Source organism: Sycon ciliatum, chromosome 3 (genome assembly GCF_964019385.1).
Source record: "Sycon ciliatum chromosome 3, ocSycCili1.1, whole genome shotgun sequence".
Classification (NCBI taxonomy): domain Eukaryota; kingdom Metazoa; phylum Porifera; class Calcarea; order Leucosolenida; family Sycettidae; genus Sycon; species Sycon ciliatum.
In genome coordinates, this window is record NC_088645.1 from 34,825,143 (window position 1) to 34,840,719 (window position 15,577).

General features: G+C 45.8%; 1 long non-coding RNA gene across 1 annotated transcript; it reads left to right on the top strand.

The window, feature by feature from the left end:
- The first annotated feature begins 921 nt into the window (after positions 1–921).
- Positions 922–4,112, top strand: LOC135812711 (uncharacterized). The gene is made up of 3 exons (XR_010552929.1): positions 922–1,143; positions 2,042–2,098; positions 3,502–4,112. It is a non-coding gene; the product is annotated as an uncharacterized LOC135812711 (long non-coding RNA).
- The last annotated feature ends 11,465 nt before the right edge of the window (positions 4,113–15,577 follow it).

The window sequence follows — 15,577 nt, forward strand, 5'->3', positions numbered from 1 at the left end:
AGTGTCTGTATTGTCACTGTATGCACGGGCGGTAGATCCACTCTACACACGCATGAAGTAGATGTGCAGCAAAACTAGTCTCGTTCGCGAGTACACGCTAGGACAGTACAGAAGTGGGAATGCCCTATTAAAAATTTAATAAATAATAATAATAATAAGTAATACAGCAATATCTCAACACGAAATCAGACTGTCCTCTTTTTTTGCCTCCTCCACTTGTGAAAATGATCTGCTAGAAGCCTAGTTTCCACGCTCGACTATTTTTTTTACCACGTTTGACTTGTGGACCCGAGTTCGTGCAAGTGGGGCATGATAGAGCGACTCTTAGAATCATCACGTGCATTGCATGACGCGTTTATAGCGAAAAGTCAAGATCACCATATCCCCCTACGCCCTAGGATCCCCATCACCACACGCACTTCGCATTACATGCAGGATGCAGACATGATGGATCTGTTTTCTAAGAGGGTGAAGTGCAGCGCGAGCTGACATAGACTGCATAACCCACTCAGTCTGAAGCAGATCTAAGCGACACAGCCATCAGATATGATGTGACCGTACTGTGCACGTACGTGGGAGGTCAGCAGGCAGCACAGTCCACGCTTACATGTCATGTACATGTAATAATATAACGAAATGGGGCTGTTAATTGAAAATAGTGTGACGTCAATGGGCCCTTTGGATACGCGTGGCAAGGCAAAGCACAATGGACAAACAATAATGGCGAGGCCCAGCGGGATACGGTGATCTTGCTCCTTTCTATGGCTTGCAAGTACATGTACGGTCAGATTCTAAAGCCGTCGCGGATCGTGAAGCCCTTTCATGTGCTTCACCCACGCCTAAAACCTGGTATAAAGGTGAGCGCGGGAACTAGCATTCTCGCAGTTACGTTACACAAGTCAGTAGTGAAGAAGAAATCGGTTACGTTTGGTGTTGATTCACTACTAGCTGTTTACAGTTCTGACCTGTAGTTTCATGAGACTAGTTTTGTTGTAGATCTACAGCGTGTACAGAGCTGATCTAAGTGCACGTTGCTATTTGAAAAAGTGGTTTAGCAGACCCTCTGTCAGCACCAGATATTTCGAAATGGACGTATCGGAGAGAACACCGCGCAAAAGTGAGAGTGACCGTCCCCGCCTTCAGGTGAGTAAATTTCATTTCTTCAACCAATTTTCTCAGCGACTGCTTTTATTGAGTATTCAAACTTCATTCGACTCTCACGAGTTAGAGGCTCTGCTTTTTTCTTCTTCAAATCGTGGACTCTGCTGCCGTGTATTTGTATTTTCCAAAATGGTTAATGAGAAGATGTAACCAATAAGTTATTTTGCAGTTGAGTTTCAAATATCTGGTCACCTCGAGACCGAATGCATTTGAGTAAATGAATAGACTCAGATGGAGAGCCAAGGGTGTGTCTTTACCACCATATTTATCAACCATTTGTACAGCTGCAGTGGCGTCTTCAACTTCATTCTCTCTGGAGAGCCAAGGTTTAATTTATACAAAAGAGAAGGACTGGTGGTGTTAGTGGAGAGTATAGCGTTACTTGTAGTTCGTCTGTCTTTCTCTTTTGTATAAAATAAATGAATAATCCAGGTTACCAACACTGCGTAGCCAATGCCCGTCATGTGCTTACACTTGAAATGAACTGTATACCATACATATCTGAGTATTACTCCTTTACTAGTGTTAGAGTTAGATAGTCAATGTGCTCATTTACATGTACATAACATTGTATAAAGACTGACTTGTAAGAGCGAGTCGTAATGCTATATAACGGCAACGTTCACGATGCCACCTTTCCAAATTTACACTAGAAGTAGGCCTGTTAATTGATATCCCGTGCACATGAACTATCAATGTACTGTTGGACAACTGACTGGCCGGATGACTGAACAGCGACATAGGCGACTTGCAACTGTAGATTCGTATCTCCGACGTTAGCAACTGGTATATTAGCACTGAGGGTGAGCATACACAAGCGCATATAGTTGATTCTGATGATGTCTTTGCGTTTTGTTTGTTTTTCATGGTTCAATCATAGGAGCGCGGCGTTGCAGGGCTGAGAAATTTATTGTCGAAGAACGCTAATCGCCCCAAGGTAAGCGGCCCCTTCTGAGTTCCGACTCAGCATCCTCGAGAAAAAAAACACGTTTACTAACCCTCAATTATGTATTTCCTTTCAAACAAAGACTGGAGAGTTTTATAACCTTGCTGAAGAGAAGTCCAAATCTAGAAATGACTATAGCGCAATTACCAGCACGTTTTCTCCTCTCCACGCCGATATTTGGTTTGATTATGTGGCCAATGATGCAGTATCTACAATATGCGTATTCAGTACTAGTATGTATAGACCATAGACACGCGCACACACACACACACACACACACACACACACACACCCAGACACACACACACACACACACACAAGCACAAACACCCAGACACACACACACACATACTCACACACACACACACACACACACACCACACACACACACACACACACACACACACACACACACACACACACACACACACACACATACACACACACACAAACACACACACACACTTTTGTTTCCTTTGGTTTATATCATTCCATTCCGCTGCCTCAGCAGTACACTCATTGCATTCCCAACTCATCACAACCATGCGCTCTTCAGCCGAACCATTCAGACACCAGCAAGGACACTTCCGTTGAGAGATGATAATAATATTGTTTCACGCCTCTAGACGGCCGTTTCGCTCCCTGTCGGAGCTTATCACTAGAGGATGATAATGATGATAATGGAGGAATGATCATTCTTATACACCACAAATGGCGCAAGTGCGCGCTTTCCACATTATAACAATGGCATATGCAAGCTGCTAAAATGGGAAAGTGTGAGAACAGCGATAAATATTCATAGTAGGCGCTCATTGGTGGAGAAACACACCACACAGGCGACGAAAATCTTACGCGGAATACTTTTGCCAATGGAAAGTACATGTATGTTGTTTATTATTATGATGTTGCAATGGCCATGTATGCAGGCGAGGCGAGACTCACCGCCGAGATTCCCCAACGCGACAGGCTCGGTTGCCGATCAGTATTATCTCTCAACGGAAGTGTCCTTGCTGGTGTCTGAATTGTTCGGCTGAAGAGCGCGTGGTTGTGATGAGTTGGGAATGCAATGAATTAAAAATATGGCCGATAGCTCTGTCGCAATATTTAATTCAGCAGTACAACGTACACTAAAGTCTTGTACAGTGTACTTTCGCATCAATACACATGCAAACATGCGTTATAATTATGCTAATGCATGCATATGACTGTATAATAGATCCATGATTACTTCTGCACAGTTCTGCATAGTTTTCACTGATATCATGATATGAGGGCAACTGAATCACTCTCAAGATGACGTCATAGGAACGAATGTAGTAAAGTTATTCAATGAATTTTGAACTGAGTCACTGAATTAACTGTCTTCTCCCTTTGATTTCTATTGAATTTTGTAGAAACAAGCGTCAGATGATAATGAAACAGAAGATATCCTCCAGAAAATGGCAAAGAAGAACGCAGAGATTCAACGGAAATTCGATATCGCTCAACGAGATCGTGAAGAAGCTGCTGCGGTGGGTGCCTCATTCCGTTCTTCCCAATGTAGAACGCAGGCCTCCAGACTCAACGGTTCTTACGGCGCTATGTGTGCGCAAAGTCAGAACAAGCCCGAAACACATTCATCTGAGCAAAATTCTGCCAGTGTGAAGCACGCCAGAATAATGTCCCCGCCATCCAGTCAAATATCTGGTATGTCCTGTAGACGAATCCAGTCTGCCGGGAGCGCTTGTGGTCCTCTTCCGCCAAAAGGACGAGCCAGGATCCGACCACAGTCTTCCCACATGGCTGTCGTTGGTAATGTCGGAGCATCAACTGGGTCACAGGCATCAAGTCAAACTTCTACCATATCCTCGATACAACTCCAGTCTGCGGGGAATGCTCCTTGTCGTCTCCCGTCAAAAGGACGCGGAAGAGTCCGAGCACAGCCTCCAAGCATGGCTGGTGCTGGAAATGTTAGAGCATCAACAGGGCCGCCTACTACCGCACATGGACGGATGACGTTGACTCCCACTGAACAACCTGGACACAAGCAGACGGAGAGGGATAGTGATAGTGATTCGTTGCAGACTGCGTCGTTTCCAAAGATAGAGTCGCCGTCCCTCCAGGCCAGAAAGAAGCCTGAATTCAATCGCTTTGCAGGGCTTCGGGGTGCGCTACTCGGCCTGGTAACTGAGATACACGCGAAGAACGAAACATTGAAAGAGGATCAGTCCACACTGTTTTCTGGACATGTGCAAGTGGTGAGTAAGCCGAACAGGACTCCCACCGAACAACCGGGGCACAATCAAAGCGGAAGTACAGATGTGTCCGGCCAGCCGCAATCAGTATAATACACTAAGCAGTGATGTTATAATTTCTCGCCGGCCGAGCGGAGAGAGTGAGGCGAGAAATGATTTCTCCCGCAACAAAATTATTTTTCTTGCGAATATGGAATCTGATGTGTTCTCTTTTTGTTGCTGTTCTTTTTGCCTGACTCCTTCAGTCAGTGTTTTGTGTCTCACCAGTGTCTCCACCCTCCCACCCTTCATGTCTGCCTATCTTCTTCCATTTCTTTCTTGGCTGTAGATATGTTGTTCCTGTTTTTATGCTGCCATGTTGCAACTTGGGGATATCCACCCGGTTTTTTCCCTCATTCGTACGTCCGTCGGCGCGAGGGTTTTTTCCCGGCTGGCTCGGTCCAGAGAAATTAATCTGACGGTCCCAAGCGGTGCTTGTCCTGGCTTATTTATGTTAGGTGAATGTACTCATTCTTTCTTCCTGAGGTCTCTCCATCTGTTGCTGCTCTTAGTTTTCTTCTGCATTCCGGTTCACATCTGGCTGCGGCCCACTAACATCACTCTGTGAGCTCCTGCCTCTGTTGTCTGGGTCCATGTCGTTATGTCGGTGTATGTGGAGCGAGAAGAGATGAAAACTAAAAAAACTAGCACTTAACCCTTTAAGAGCCGCCCCATACTTGAATGCGTCGTAAACGACGCATTCAAATGCAAAACCTCAAAAGATCGTAACTCAGTCCAATCTTGCTCAAATTCAGTGATCGAAATATTCAGGGCGAAGAGAAAACTCTCACCTGTCGGTAGAAACAATCCGCGAAGCGCTGCGAGCAACGGTTCCTGAGATAAATCACTCGTAAGTTGAGCCGCGATCGCAGCAATTTCAAAAGCGCGCAGTGCGACTTTAGTATTGAGAATTTTGAGACTTTTCGTCACGCTGGTTTACTCGAATTTGCACGGGTTTCACTGTTGATATTGTCAAGAGTACACAGCGAAAAAATGGGAACTCCACGATCGAGTAAAATTAAATATCTGGAGCGGGACGCAATTGGACGCATTTGGGGCATTTTTCGTACTGTCGCTGCGGTCTAGCGCTGGATAGACGGTGTGCTGGCTATCATGATCAACCTCATTCTCTTCCTCTCGCGGAGACCTTTCCAGGAAGCCCTAGATTGTGAGGATTGAGTGAGTAGAACTGAAGCTATGGTCCAAGGAACACGAAAAAATGCAGAATTTTGAAATTTTCCTGTGGCTCTTAAAGGGTTAAGGTACTGAGGTATAAGAGGTGTTGGAGTTAGATGTCAGGTTGCCGAATGTCTCAGTACTCCTTGCCAGTTTTGTGCCATTTTGTCGCACTCGCTGACTGTACAAGATCTGGTTACGTTGGTGGACAGTTTGTCATAACTCGTAACATTTTGTCCTTTTCCTTTCTTCATCATACAGAAAATTATTATAATAAAAGATTTCGAACAAGACATTCTTGACATCCTGGGACTGACGGAGCCCAGGCTGAACGGAGCCAGCGCGGATACGTAGATCTACGACAACGGACTTGTTCTGTATAGTTCGGGTGGTTCGTCGTCCAGAGTTGGACTGGAGTTGGTCTTCTCACCAACAAGAAACTAGTAAATGACGTGGATCAGTGGGGGAAGTGAACTGCCTGAAAAGAAAACCAGACCCACCAGGACTTGAACCTGGGAAGTTGCTTGTCAAAAGTAATGCTCTAATCACCGTGCTATGGGACCGTGCTTAACCTAGAAGGCGCTGAAACCCTTTTCACTCCAAAGCCAGCTCACAACTCGTGCCACACATTCTGATGGCCCTTGGGTCTTTTTCCCTCCCCCAGAGACCAACCACGGTCAGTTCTGTATAGTTCGGGTGGTTCGTGGTCCAGAGCTGGACTGGAGTTGGTTTTCTCACCAACAAAAAAACTAGTAAATAACGTGGATCAGTGGGGGAAGTGAACTGCCTGAAAAGAAAACCAATCGCCAGACCCACCAGGACTTGAACCTGGGATGTTGCTTGTCAAGAGTAATGCTCTAATCACCGAGCTATGGGACCGGGCTGAACCTAGAAGGCGCTGAAACCCTTTTCACTCCAAAGCCAGCTCACAACTCGTGCCACACATACTGATGGACCTTGGGTCTTTTTCCCTCCCCCAGGAACCAACCACGGTCAGTTTCTGGACCAGACAAGAAATGAAAGAAAGTGATTACTTTCTGGAAGGATTGGGAGAACTTCAAATTCAAAGGTTCTAGGTTTTCTAGGTTCTCTAGCTTTAAGGCCTTCTAGGTTCAGCCTGGTCCCATAGCTCGGTGGTTAGAGCACTGCTCATGACAAGCAAGGTGCCCAGTTCGAGTGACTGGAAATACTCTGCGGCACCAATAAACTCCAGGGGAGCATTTGATGCTGTTGTCTTTGAGAAGGCATTGGCACGGTTGTCAGACTCTGGAGCTGGCACTGATGGCGTTACCACTCTGATCTCGGACACCATAATTGTCTTTATTAATATTATTGGGTGGATGACGACTACACCATAGCTCAGTGGTTAGAGCATCGCTGGCTACAAGCGAGGGTCCCTGGTTCGAGTCCTGGTGGTGACAGTCAATTTTTTCTTCCGACTTTTCCCGTTTATCTCTTTCCCTCAAACCAGTTAATATTTTATGACTTGGGGCTCCGCGCGTGTTAGTTTTCACGTGAAGTGTGTGGGTACAGTGAGGGCTGCGTCCCACCCGCCTGTGTGGATTCACAGGAAGTGTGAGTTACGAAGTCTGAAGAAAACGTTGAATGGTCTCTGCTGGGATGACGACTACACCACAGCTCAGTGGTTAGAGCATCGCTGGCTACAAGCGAGGGTCCCTGGTTCGAGTCTTGGTGGTGACAGTCAATTTTCTCTTCAGACTTTTCCCGTTTGTCTCTTTCCCTCGAACCAGTTAATATTTTATGACTTGGGGCACCCGCGTGCTAGTTTGTACGTGAAGTGTGTGGGTACAGTGAGGGCTGCGTCCCATCCGCCTTTGTGGATTCACAGGAAGTGTGAGTTACGAAGTCTGAAGAAAACGTTGAACGGTCTCTGCTGGGATGACGACTACACCATAGCTCAGTGGTTAGAGCATCGCTGGCTACAAGCGAGGGTCCCTGGTTCGAGTCCTGGTGGTGACAGTCAATTTTTTCTTCAGACTTTTCCCGTTTGTCTCTTTCCCTCAAACCAGTTAATATTTTATGACTTGGGGCTCCGCGCGTGCTAGTTTGTACGTGAAGTGTGTGGGTACAGCGAGGGCTGCGTCCCACCCGCCTGTGTGGATTCACAGGAAGTGTGAGTCACGAAGTCTGAAGAAAACGTTGAACGGTCTCTGCTGGGATGACGACTACACCATAGCTCAGTGGTTAGAGCATCGCTGGCTACAAGCGAGGGTCCCTGGTTCGAGTCCTGGTGGTGAAAGACAATGTTTTCTTCAGACTTTTCCCGTTTGTCTCTTTCCCTCAAACCAGTTAATATTTTATGGTTTGGGGCTCCCCGCGTGCTAGTTTGTACGTGAAGTGTGTGGGTACAGTGAGGGCTGCGTCCCACCCGCCTGTGTGGATTCACAGGAAGTGTGAGTTACGAAGTCTGAAGAAAACGTTGAACGGTCTCTGCTGGGATGACGACTACACCATAGCTCAGTGGTTAGAGCATCGCTGGCTACAAGCGAGGGTCCCTGGTTCGAGTCCTGGTGGTGACAGTCAATTTTTCTTCAGACTTTTCCCGTTTGTCTCTTTCCCTCAAACCAGTTAATATTATTATTTTTATTATTTTAATATGGCAATAAGTAGGACGAGCTGAAGCGACATGTGGACTACTTTATTTACAATGTAAGCGATGGAGACGATGCAAGAAACAACTTAAAGGGTAAGGAAAAATACATGTAAGAAGAAAAAGGGCAATGGAAAAAAAAGATAATTCGAACAAGTTTTCGTACAACACTCTTCAGGAATCACCGTTGTACTAAAGAACAAAATGAGAACAAAGGAAATAATATAGCAATCAAGGTAGGGTGACACGATACAATGACAGCACTGGAATATCGAGGTGCGAATTCTCACAAAAGTGTGCAGAAAACAAGGGTATACAAGTAAGAACTAAGCGTGACAAGTGTGTATCAGCAACAAAAACAGAAAAGTGAGAACGAATGATAATAATAACAATAATAAACAAGAAGGTGACAAAACACATTTAGGCACAAGTGGCAACAACGTTGCCACGCTACACAACAGAACATTATTTGAACAATTTTAGGGTAATAACACTATCTTTCTGGACACACAAATTCGGCTTATGAATGCGCTGACAAACAGCTTCCAAAACTTGTAACTGCAAAAGATAACCATGACGAGCACGGCACAAAACAGAAAAACAGGAATCAGAATAAGTACGACAACAGTCAGTACTAGAAACCAAATGATTGTATACTGAAGACTTGTTATTACGAGACGGACGCACACAATCTCGACTCACGCGCACACCCTCACACTCACTCTCACCCTCACTCAGCTCACCTTCTCCCTCACTGTCTGAATCAGAACCTGCTCCGTCATCCACCGCGGTTTGACTCTCCTCCTCACTTCTCCACCTTAGTCATGTTATCTACAACTTCGAATGCCGACATTGTGCTAGTCGGTATGTTGGTAGGACTGTTCAGCACCTGAACGCACGTATCAAACAATACACTCCACTTCACATCCTTACACCCAGTGCGCAATGTGAGAGGCCCAAACGCGGGAGGCCTAGGAAAAACCCATCACCTAGACGGCAGGATAGTTCCCTGCCGCTGTTTGCCGCTCCCCCTCTGACATCTGGACGGGCTGGAGCTTGGCAGCTCTTTGGAGGTGCGTGCGGAACCGCCACTGGTGCAGCCCTCGGGTGTGCCAAAGTCTGTGCCTCTGGGTGCTTTGCATGGGGCTGTGCCTCGAGTGGTGACAGCACCTCTGCCTCCCCCTGACCCTCCTCCTTCGAGGTCTGTGTTGGTGGAGAGCACCCGCGGCGGTCGATTTGTCCCACCGGAACCAGAGCTGGATTCAACAGAAAGACCCACAACCATGGCTGCAACAACAACACCAGCTTCACATCCAACAACAACACCAGGTTCACAGCCAACAACAACAACAACTAATCCACAAAACAAAGCAGCAAATGACAGACCACGGAGATCTACAGCAGATTACAACCGGACCTATGGATTCACGGTAAAAATACAAAGGAAATAATCGGAAAGGACGACGACTGACGTGAAGGCAACGGCATTCAAGGTTGGCGTGGGTTGTGAAGGTGAGACGCAGGACGATGCAAGTGAGGAGGAGAGTCAAACCGCGGTGGATGAAGGAGCAGCTTCGGATTCGGACAGTGAGGGAGAAGGTGAGCTGAGTGAGGGTGAGAGTGAGTGTGAGGGTGTGCGCGTGAGTCGAGATTGTGTGCGTCCGTCTCGTAATAACAAGTCTTCAGTATACAATCATTTGGTTTCTAGTACTGACTGTTGTCGTACTTATTCTGATTCCTGTTTTTCTGTTTTGTGCCGTGCTCGTCATGGTTATCTTTTGCAGTTACAAGTTTTGGAAGCTGTTTGTCAGCGCATTCATAAGCCGAATTTGTGTGTCCAGAAAGATAGTGTTATTACCCTAAAATTGTTCAAATAATGTTCTGTTGTGTAGTGTGGCAACGTTGTTGCCACTTGTGCCTAAATGTGTTTTGTCACCTTCTTGTTTATTATTGTTATTATTATCATTCGTTCTCACTTTTCTGTTTTTGTTGCTGATACACACTTGTCACGCTTAGTTCTTACTTGTATACCCTTGTTTTCTGCACACTTTTGTGAAAATTCGCACCTCGATATTCCAGTGCTGTCATTGTATCGTGTAACCCTACCTTGATTGCTATATTATTTCCTTTGTTCTCATTTTGTTCTTTAGTACAACGGTGATTCCTGAAGAGTGTTGTACGAAAACTTGTTCGAATTATCTTTTTTTTCCATTGCCCTTTTTCTTCTTACATGTATTTTTCCTTACCCTTTAGGTTGTTTCTTGCATCGTCTCCATCGCTTACATTGTTAATAAAGTAGTCCACATGTCGCTTCAGCTCGTCCTACTTATTGCCATATTAAAGTTATTGTCTCCTCGTCGAATTCATAAATATTTTTATTATTATTATTCAGTTTCCTCTGAGACAAAAATGCGATAATACTCATAAAAAGGACACACTTCAGGCTCATTACAAACATCTTGAAAGTTTTTGTCTTCACAAGTATACTTTCAAGCCTTCTCATCAGGTGAAATACAGGCAAGGGAAAAGGAACAGGAACAGTGGATTAAATACAGTAAGAAGGTGGTAAAACAGCGCAAAAAGAAAGAAAGAAAGAAGATAGCTAAAGTAAACAGCGAAAATTGCAATAATGACACAAAGGTGCAAATGCGAGAAAACTCAATAAGCGCGACATGTAGTACGACAACAAGAGACAACCACTGGACATACATGTAACTAACGAGGTTTTGACGACCTACCTAACAGCCTAAGTGTGAATTTGATTTGTTTCTGCTTGCCTGTATTTCACCTGATGAGAAGGCTTGAAAGTATACTTGTGAAGACAAAAACTTTCAAGATGTTTGTAATGAGCCTGAAGTGTGTCCTTTTTATGAGTATTATTATTATTATTATTATTTTTATTATTAACTGATTCCCAATATCTAATTCTGTGGTTGGTTTTCCAACTCATTGGGTTGTAGTTTCCATCATGGGTTTGATTCCATCGTGAGTTTGATTCCATCCTGAGTTTTGATTCTATTTGCTATTTTTCGTTCCATTTTTGAGCTCATATTTTATTTTCCTGATTTCTTCTCCAGTGTATGTTGTATTGCATTTTAATGCATTGTGTTAATTTTTGCCCGTAAAAGAGGCTTGCACTTCAAAAAAAAAATTATTAACTGGTTTTATTATTTTAACTGGTTTTGAGGGAAAGAGACAAACGGGAAAAGTCTGAAGAAAAAATTGACTGTCACCACCAGGACTCGAACCAGGGACCCTCGCTTGCAGCCAGCGATGCTCTAACCACTGAGCTATGGTGTAGTCGTCATCCAAGCAAAGACCGTTCAATGTCTTCTTCAGACTTCGTAACTCACACTTCCTGTGAATCCACACAGGCGGGTGGGACGCAGCCCTCACTATACCCACACACTTCACGTACAAACTAGCACGCGGGGAGCCCCAAGTCATAAAATATTAACTGGTTTTGAGGGAAAGAGACAAACGGGAAAAGTCTGAAGAAAAAATTGACTGTCACCACCAGGACTGGTTTTATTATTATTATTATTATTATTATTATTATTATTATTTTAACTGGTTTGAGGGGAAGAGACAAACGGGAAAAGTCTGAAGAAAAAATTGACTGTCACCGCCAGGACTCGAACCAGGGACCTTCGCTTGTAGCCAGCGATGCTCTAACCACTGAGCTATGGTGTAGTCGTCATCCCAGCAGAGGCCGTTCAACATTTTCCTCAGACTTCGTAACTCACACTTCCTATGAATCCACACAGGCGGGTGGGACGCAGCCCTCACTGTAACCCACACACTTCACGTACAAACTAGCACGCGGGGAGCCCCAAGTCTTAAAATATTAACTGGTTTGAGGGGAAGAGACAAACGGATTATTATTATTATTATTATTATTATTTACGAAATAGATGTTGCGACTCTGGATGGCAGTCATGAGTCAGTCAACTGTCAAGTCGTCGTCGGAATAGCGCGAGCACCAGTGTGGGAACATACCCATTCCAAAAACCAAAATCAACGCCGAAGTCGCAACCTCTATTTCGTACTGTGGTGCCCAGCGCGGGCGTGCGACTAGCTGGTTTGGAGGTGAGAGTGTTGTGAATGACCAGGGTCGTCTACGTCTGTTCTCACCGTCCAGGAGCGATAACTGACTCACGCTGCTAACTGGTGTTCACGAGGTGTTTGTCGCGCTGGAAACGGAGTGTATCTGTAAATGGGTATCCCTGGTGATGTTTGTGCCTGGACAGCACTGAATAAGTGGTGCTTCAGGCACAATCTTCCTCAGCCAACTCAAGCTCAACTGATGAGGGGTGAATTCTCCGAAACACTGTGTACTGAGCAGGGAGTGGTGCTTTCTTGCAGGTTTGCCGAGTCGAAGGTTCGATGGACTTCTCGTGTTCTCTGGATGGCAGTCGTGAGTCAGTCAAGTGTCAAGTCGTCGGCGGAATAGCGCGAGCTCCAGTGTGGGAGCAAATCCATTCCCATTATTATTATTTATTCATATTAACTAGGGGAGTTCCCACAGACCTATGGTCTTCTTACAGGGTGCCCTAGCCACGCGAGGGTAGAGGAGCGAAATGCAGCAGGCAAGGATATGGTGCGAATCGCTGCAGGGAGGGAGTTCCATCGGTCAGCTCCAAGATAAGATACAGAGTGATAGCTAAAATACAATCTGGCATGGGGCAGCACCAGATTCCTGAAAACGAGTAATTCTAGCAGTGCGGGATGATGAGACAGCACGAGGAGTGAAAAATCGGCAAAATAGGGGATACTACACTAGCACGAGCATTTATGCATCTATGTAGGAACACATAGAGGTTAGCAGAATAGCGAATATTTAACGGTGTTAGGTGCTGTCTAGCTAAGATGGGTTGGATGGAGGCAGAGGGTGGGAAGCCAAAGACAGTGCAGATCGCCCGATTCGCAATGCTAACGATAGAGCTTGGAAGCTCAGGGCAATACGCTATGCTTTTTTGCCTTGATGACCTAGACAAAAAAAGCATAGGGATGTTATAAATTATTAAAAAAGGCATTTTTTAAAGACATAACCTGGGATTCGAACCCACACTATCGCGCGCCTTGCATGTATCCCCTGATACACTTCGCATACATACTTATTCTTCCAAGTTGCTTCACGTTATGATCTTGCATTTGAAAGCCCCATTTGAATATGCATTGTGGCCAGCCGTCTTTGATGGTTCGGTACGGTACGGGATAGGTACGGAACAGGTACGATCGAGGGTAATACCAACCTGTCTACCGCCTTGATGACGATAAAAAAAGCATAGGGATGTTATACATTTTCAATTCTCCTATTTTTTTCAGGCATATCCTGGGATTCGAAACCGCACTATCGCCCTACATGCATTCCCCCAAACACTTCGCATTCATACCCATTCTTCCAAGTTGCTTCACGTTATGATCTTGCGTTTGAAAGCCCTATTTGAATATTGCGGCCAGCTGTATGTGGCCAGCTGTGTTTGTTGGTACGGTATGGTACGGGACAGGTACGGGATGGCGCCAGGCGTGACACAAACACACAAACAAACACACAAATACCCAATTAAAGCTGTGTGGACCCTGGCTAGCGCCAGACGTTACTGAAGTAACGTCTTCTGCATAGCTACGGGAATAAGAGCGTTATAGGTGGTCTGTCGCAGGCAGTGCACGTACGCATTGCTCGCGCGTACTCCAGGGTAGATTGGACAAATGCAAGATAGAAAGTTCGCTTGGCTCTAGCACTGAGAAGGTGACGGCAGCGGCGAAAAGCATTGACCTTGGCACTAACTTTACTTCCAATGTTACTTACTTGCTGTTGAAACGACAGATGCTCATCTATCATGATGCCCAGGTACATGGCTTGCTGCGATTGCTGTATACGGCTGTTGCTGAACTGGAGTGCACAGTCTGCATGTACATTGGGTTTCAGTAGGGGTAGGAATTGTGTCTTGGATGTGTTCAGCTGCATTCCACGGGCCTCCAGAAAGTTGCTCACCCGGGTCAAATCATGTTCCAAGGTCTCTGTGGCAGTGGCATGGGACGGGTCGGCAGCGTAGATATTGGTGTCATCTGCATACAGGAGGCAGAGGGATGACTGTAGGCAGGCTGGTAGGCGCCTGGTGTACACCGTGAACAGTGCTGGTCCCAGGACCGAGCCCTGAGGGACACCGCAATTGGCCGTGTACGGGGTTGCAGGTGGTTGACGGAGGCATTTCACTTGCTGTGATCGGCTGGACAGATAGCTGGAGAACCATTGCAGAACAGTGCCTCCTACTCCACAGCGCTGCAGCTCCAGAAGTAACTTACCATGCAGGACACAGTCAAAGGCTTTGCTGTAGGGGAGTCCCCACAGACCTATGGTTGCTGGAGTCCAGTGATCGCCGCCAACTATCAATGCATAGTGCCAGTGCGTCACGGCATGAATGACAGGAGCGATATGCGAACTGTTCGTGATAGTGAAGCTCAGTTCAGCTTCCCATTCAGGCAAAGCGCTTGATACAAACATGGGAGTATAGCAGGGGATACGCTCTCTCCCATTATGTATAATGTGCATGCTGAGGGAGCCATGCGCCATATTGCTCCTATGTTATCGCACGTAAACACAAAACACAGTCAGAAAAGTTAGCGGATGATCACGAGAATATTCACACCGATGTTAATTGGGACTTCGAGCACTTCAACAAATAGGCCACACAGTCAAGTAAGCCAATTTAGTAACCGAACGTTTTTCTTTCCTTCTCATCATGGCCAGGGCGTCACACACCGTGCGACATGAGTGACCGTACCGTGCACGTACGTGGGAGCTCATCAGTCAGCACAGTCCACGCTTACATTTCATTGTAATAATAATAATAACGGGGCTGCTAATTTTATAGTGTGACGCCAATGGGTCCTCGGATACGCGTGGCAACGCAGAGCACAATGGACAAACAACAATGGCCAGGCCCAGTGGGATACGGTGATCTGGCTCCTTTCTATTGCTTGCACGTACATGTACGCTCAGATTCTAAGCGTCGCGGATGGACGTGAAGCCCTTTCACGTTGTTTACCCACGCCTAAACCTGGTATAAAGGTGAGCGCGCAAGCTAGCCTTCTCGCAGTTACGTTACACAAGTCAGTAGTGAAGAAGAAGTCGGTTCCGTTTGGTGTCGGTTCGATATTAGCTCTTTCCAGTTCTGACCTGTAGTTTCATGAGACTAGTTTTGTTGTAGATCTACAGCGTGTACAGAGCTGATGTACGTGCACTTTGCTATTTGAGAAAGTTGTTTAGCAGACCCTCTGTCAGCACCAGGTATTGTGAAATGGACGTATCGGTGAGAACACCGCGCAAAAGTGAGAATGACCGCCCCCGCCTTCAGGTGAGTAAATTTCATTTCTTCAACCAAAGTTCTTAGCGACTGCTTTTAT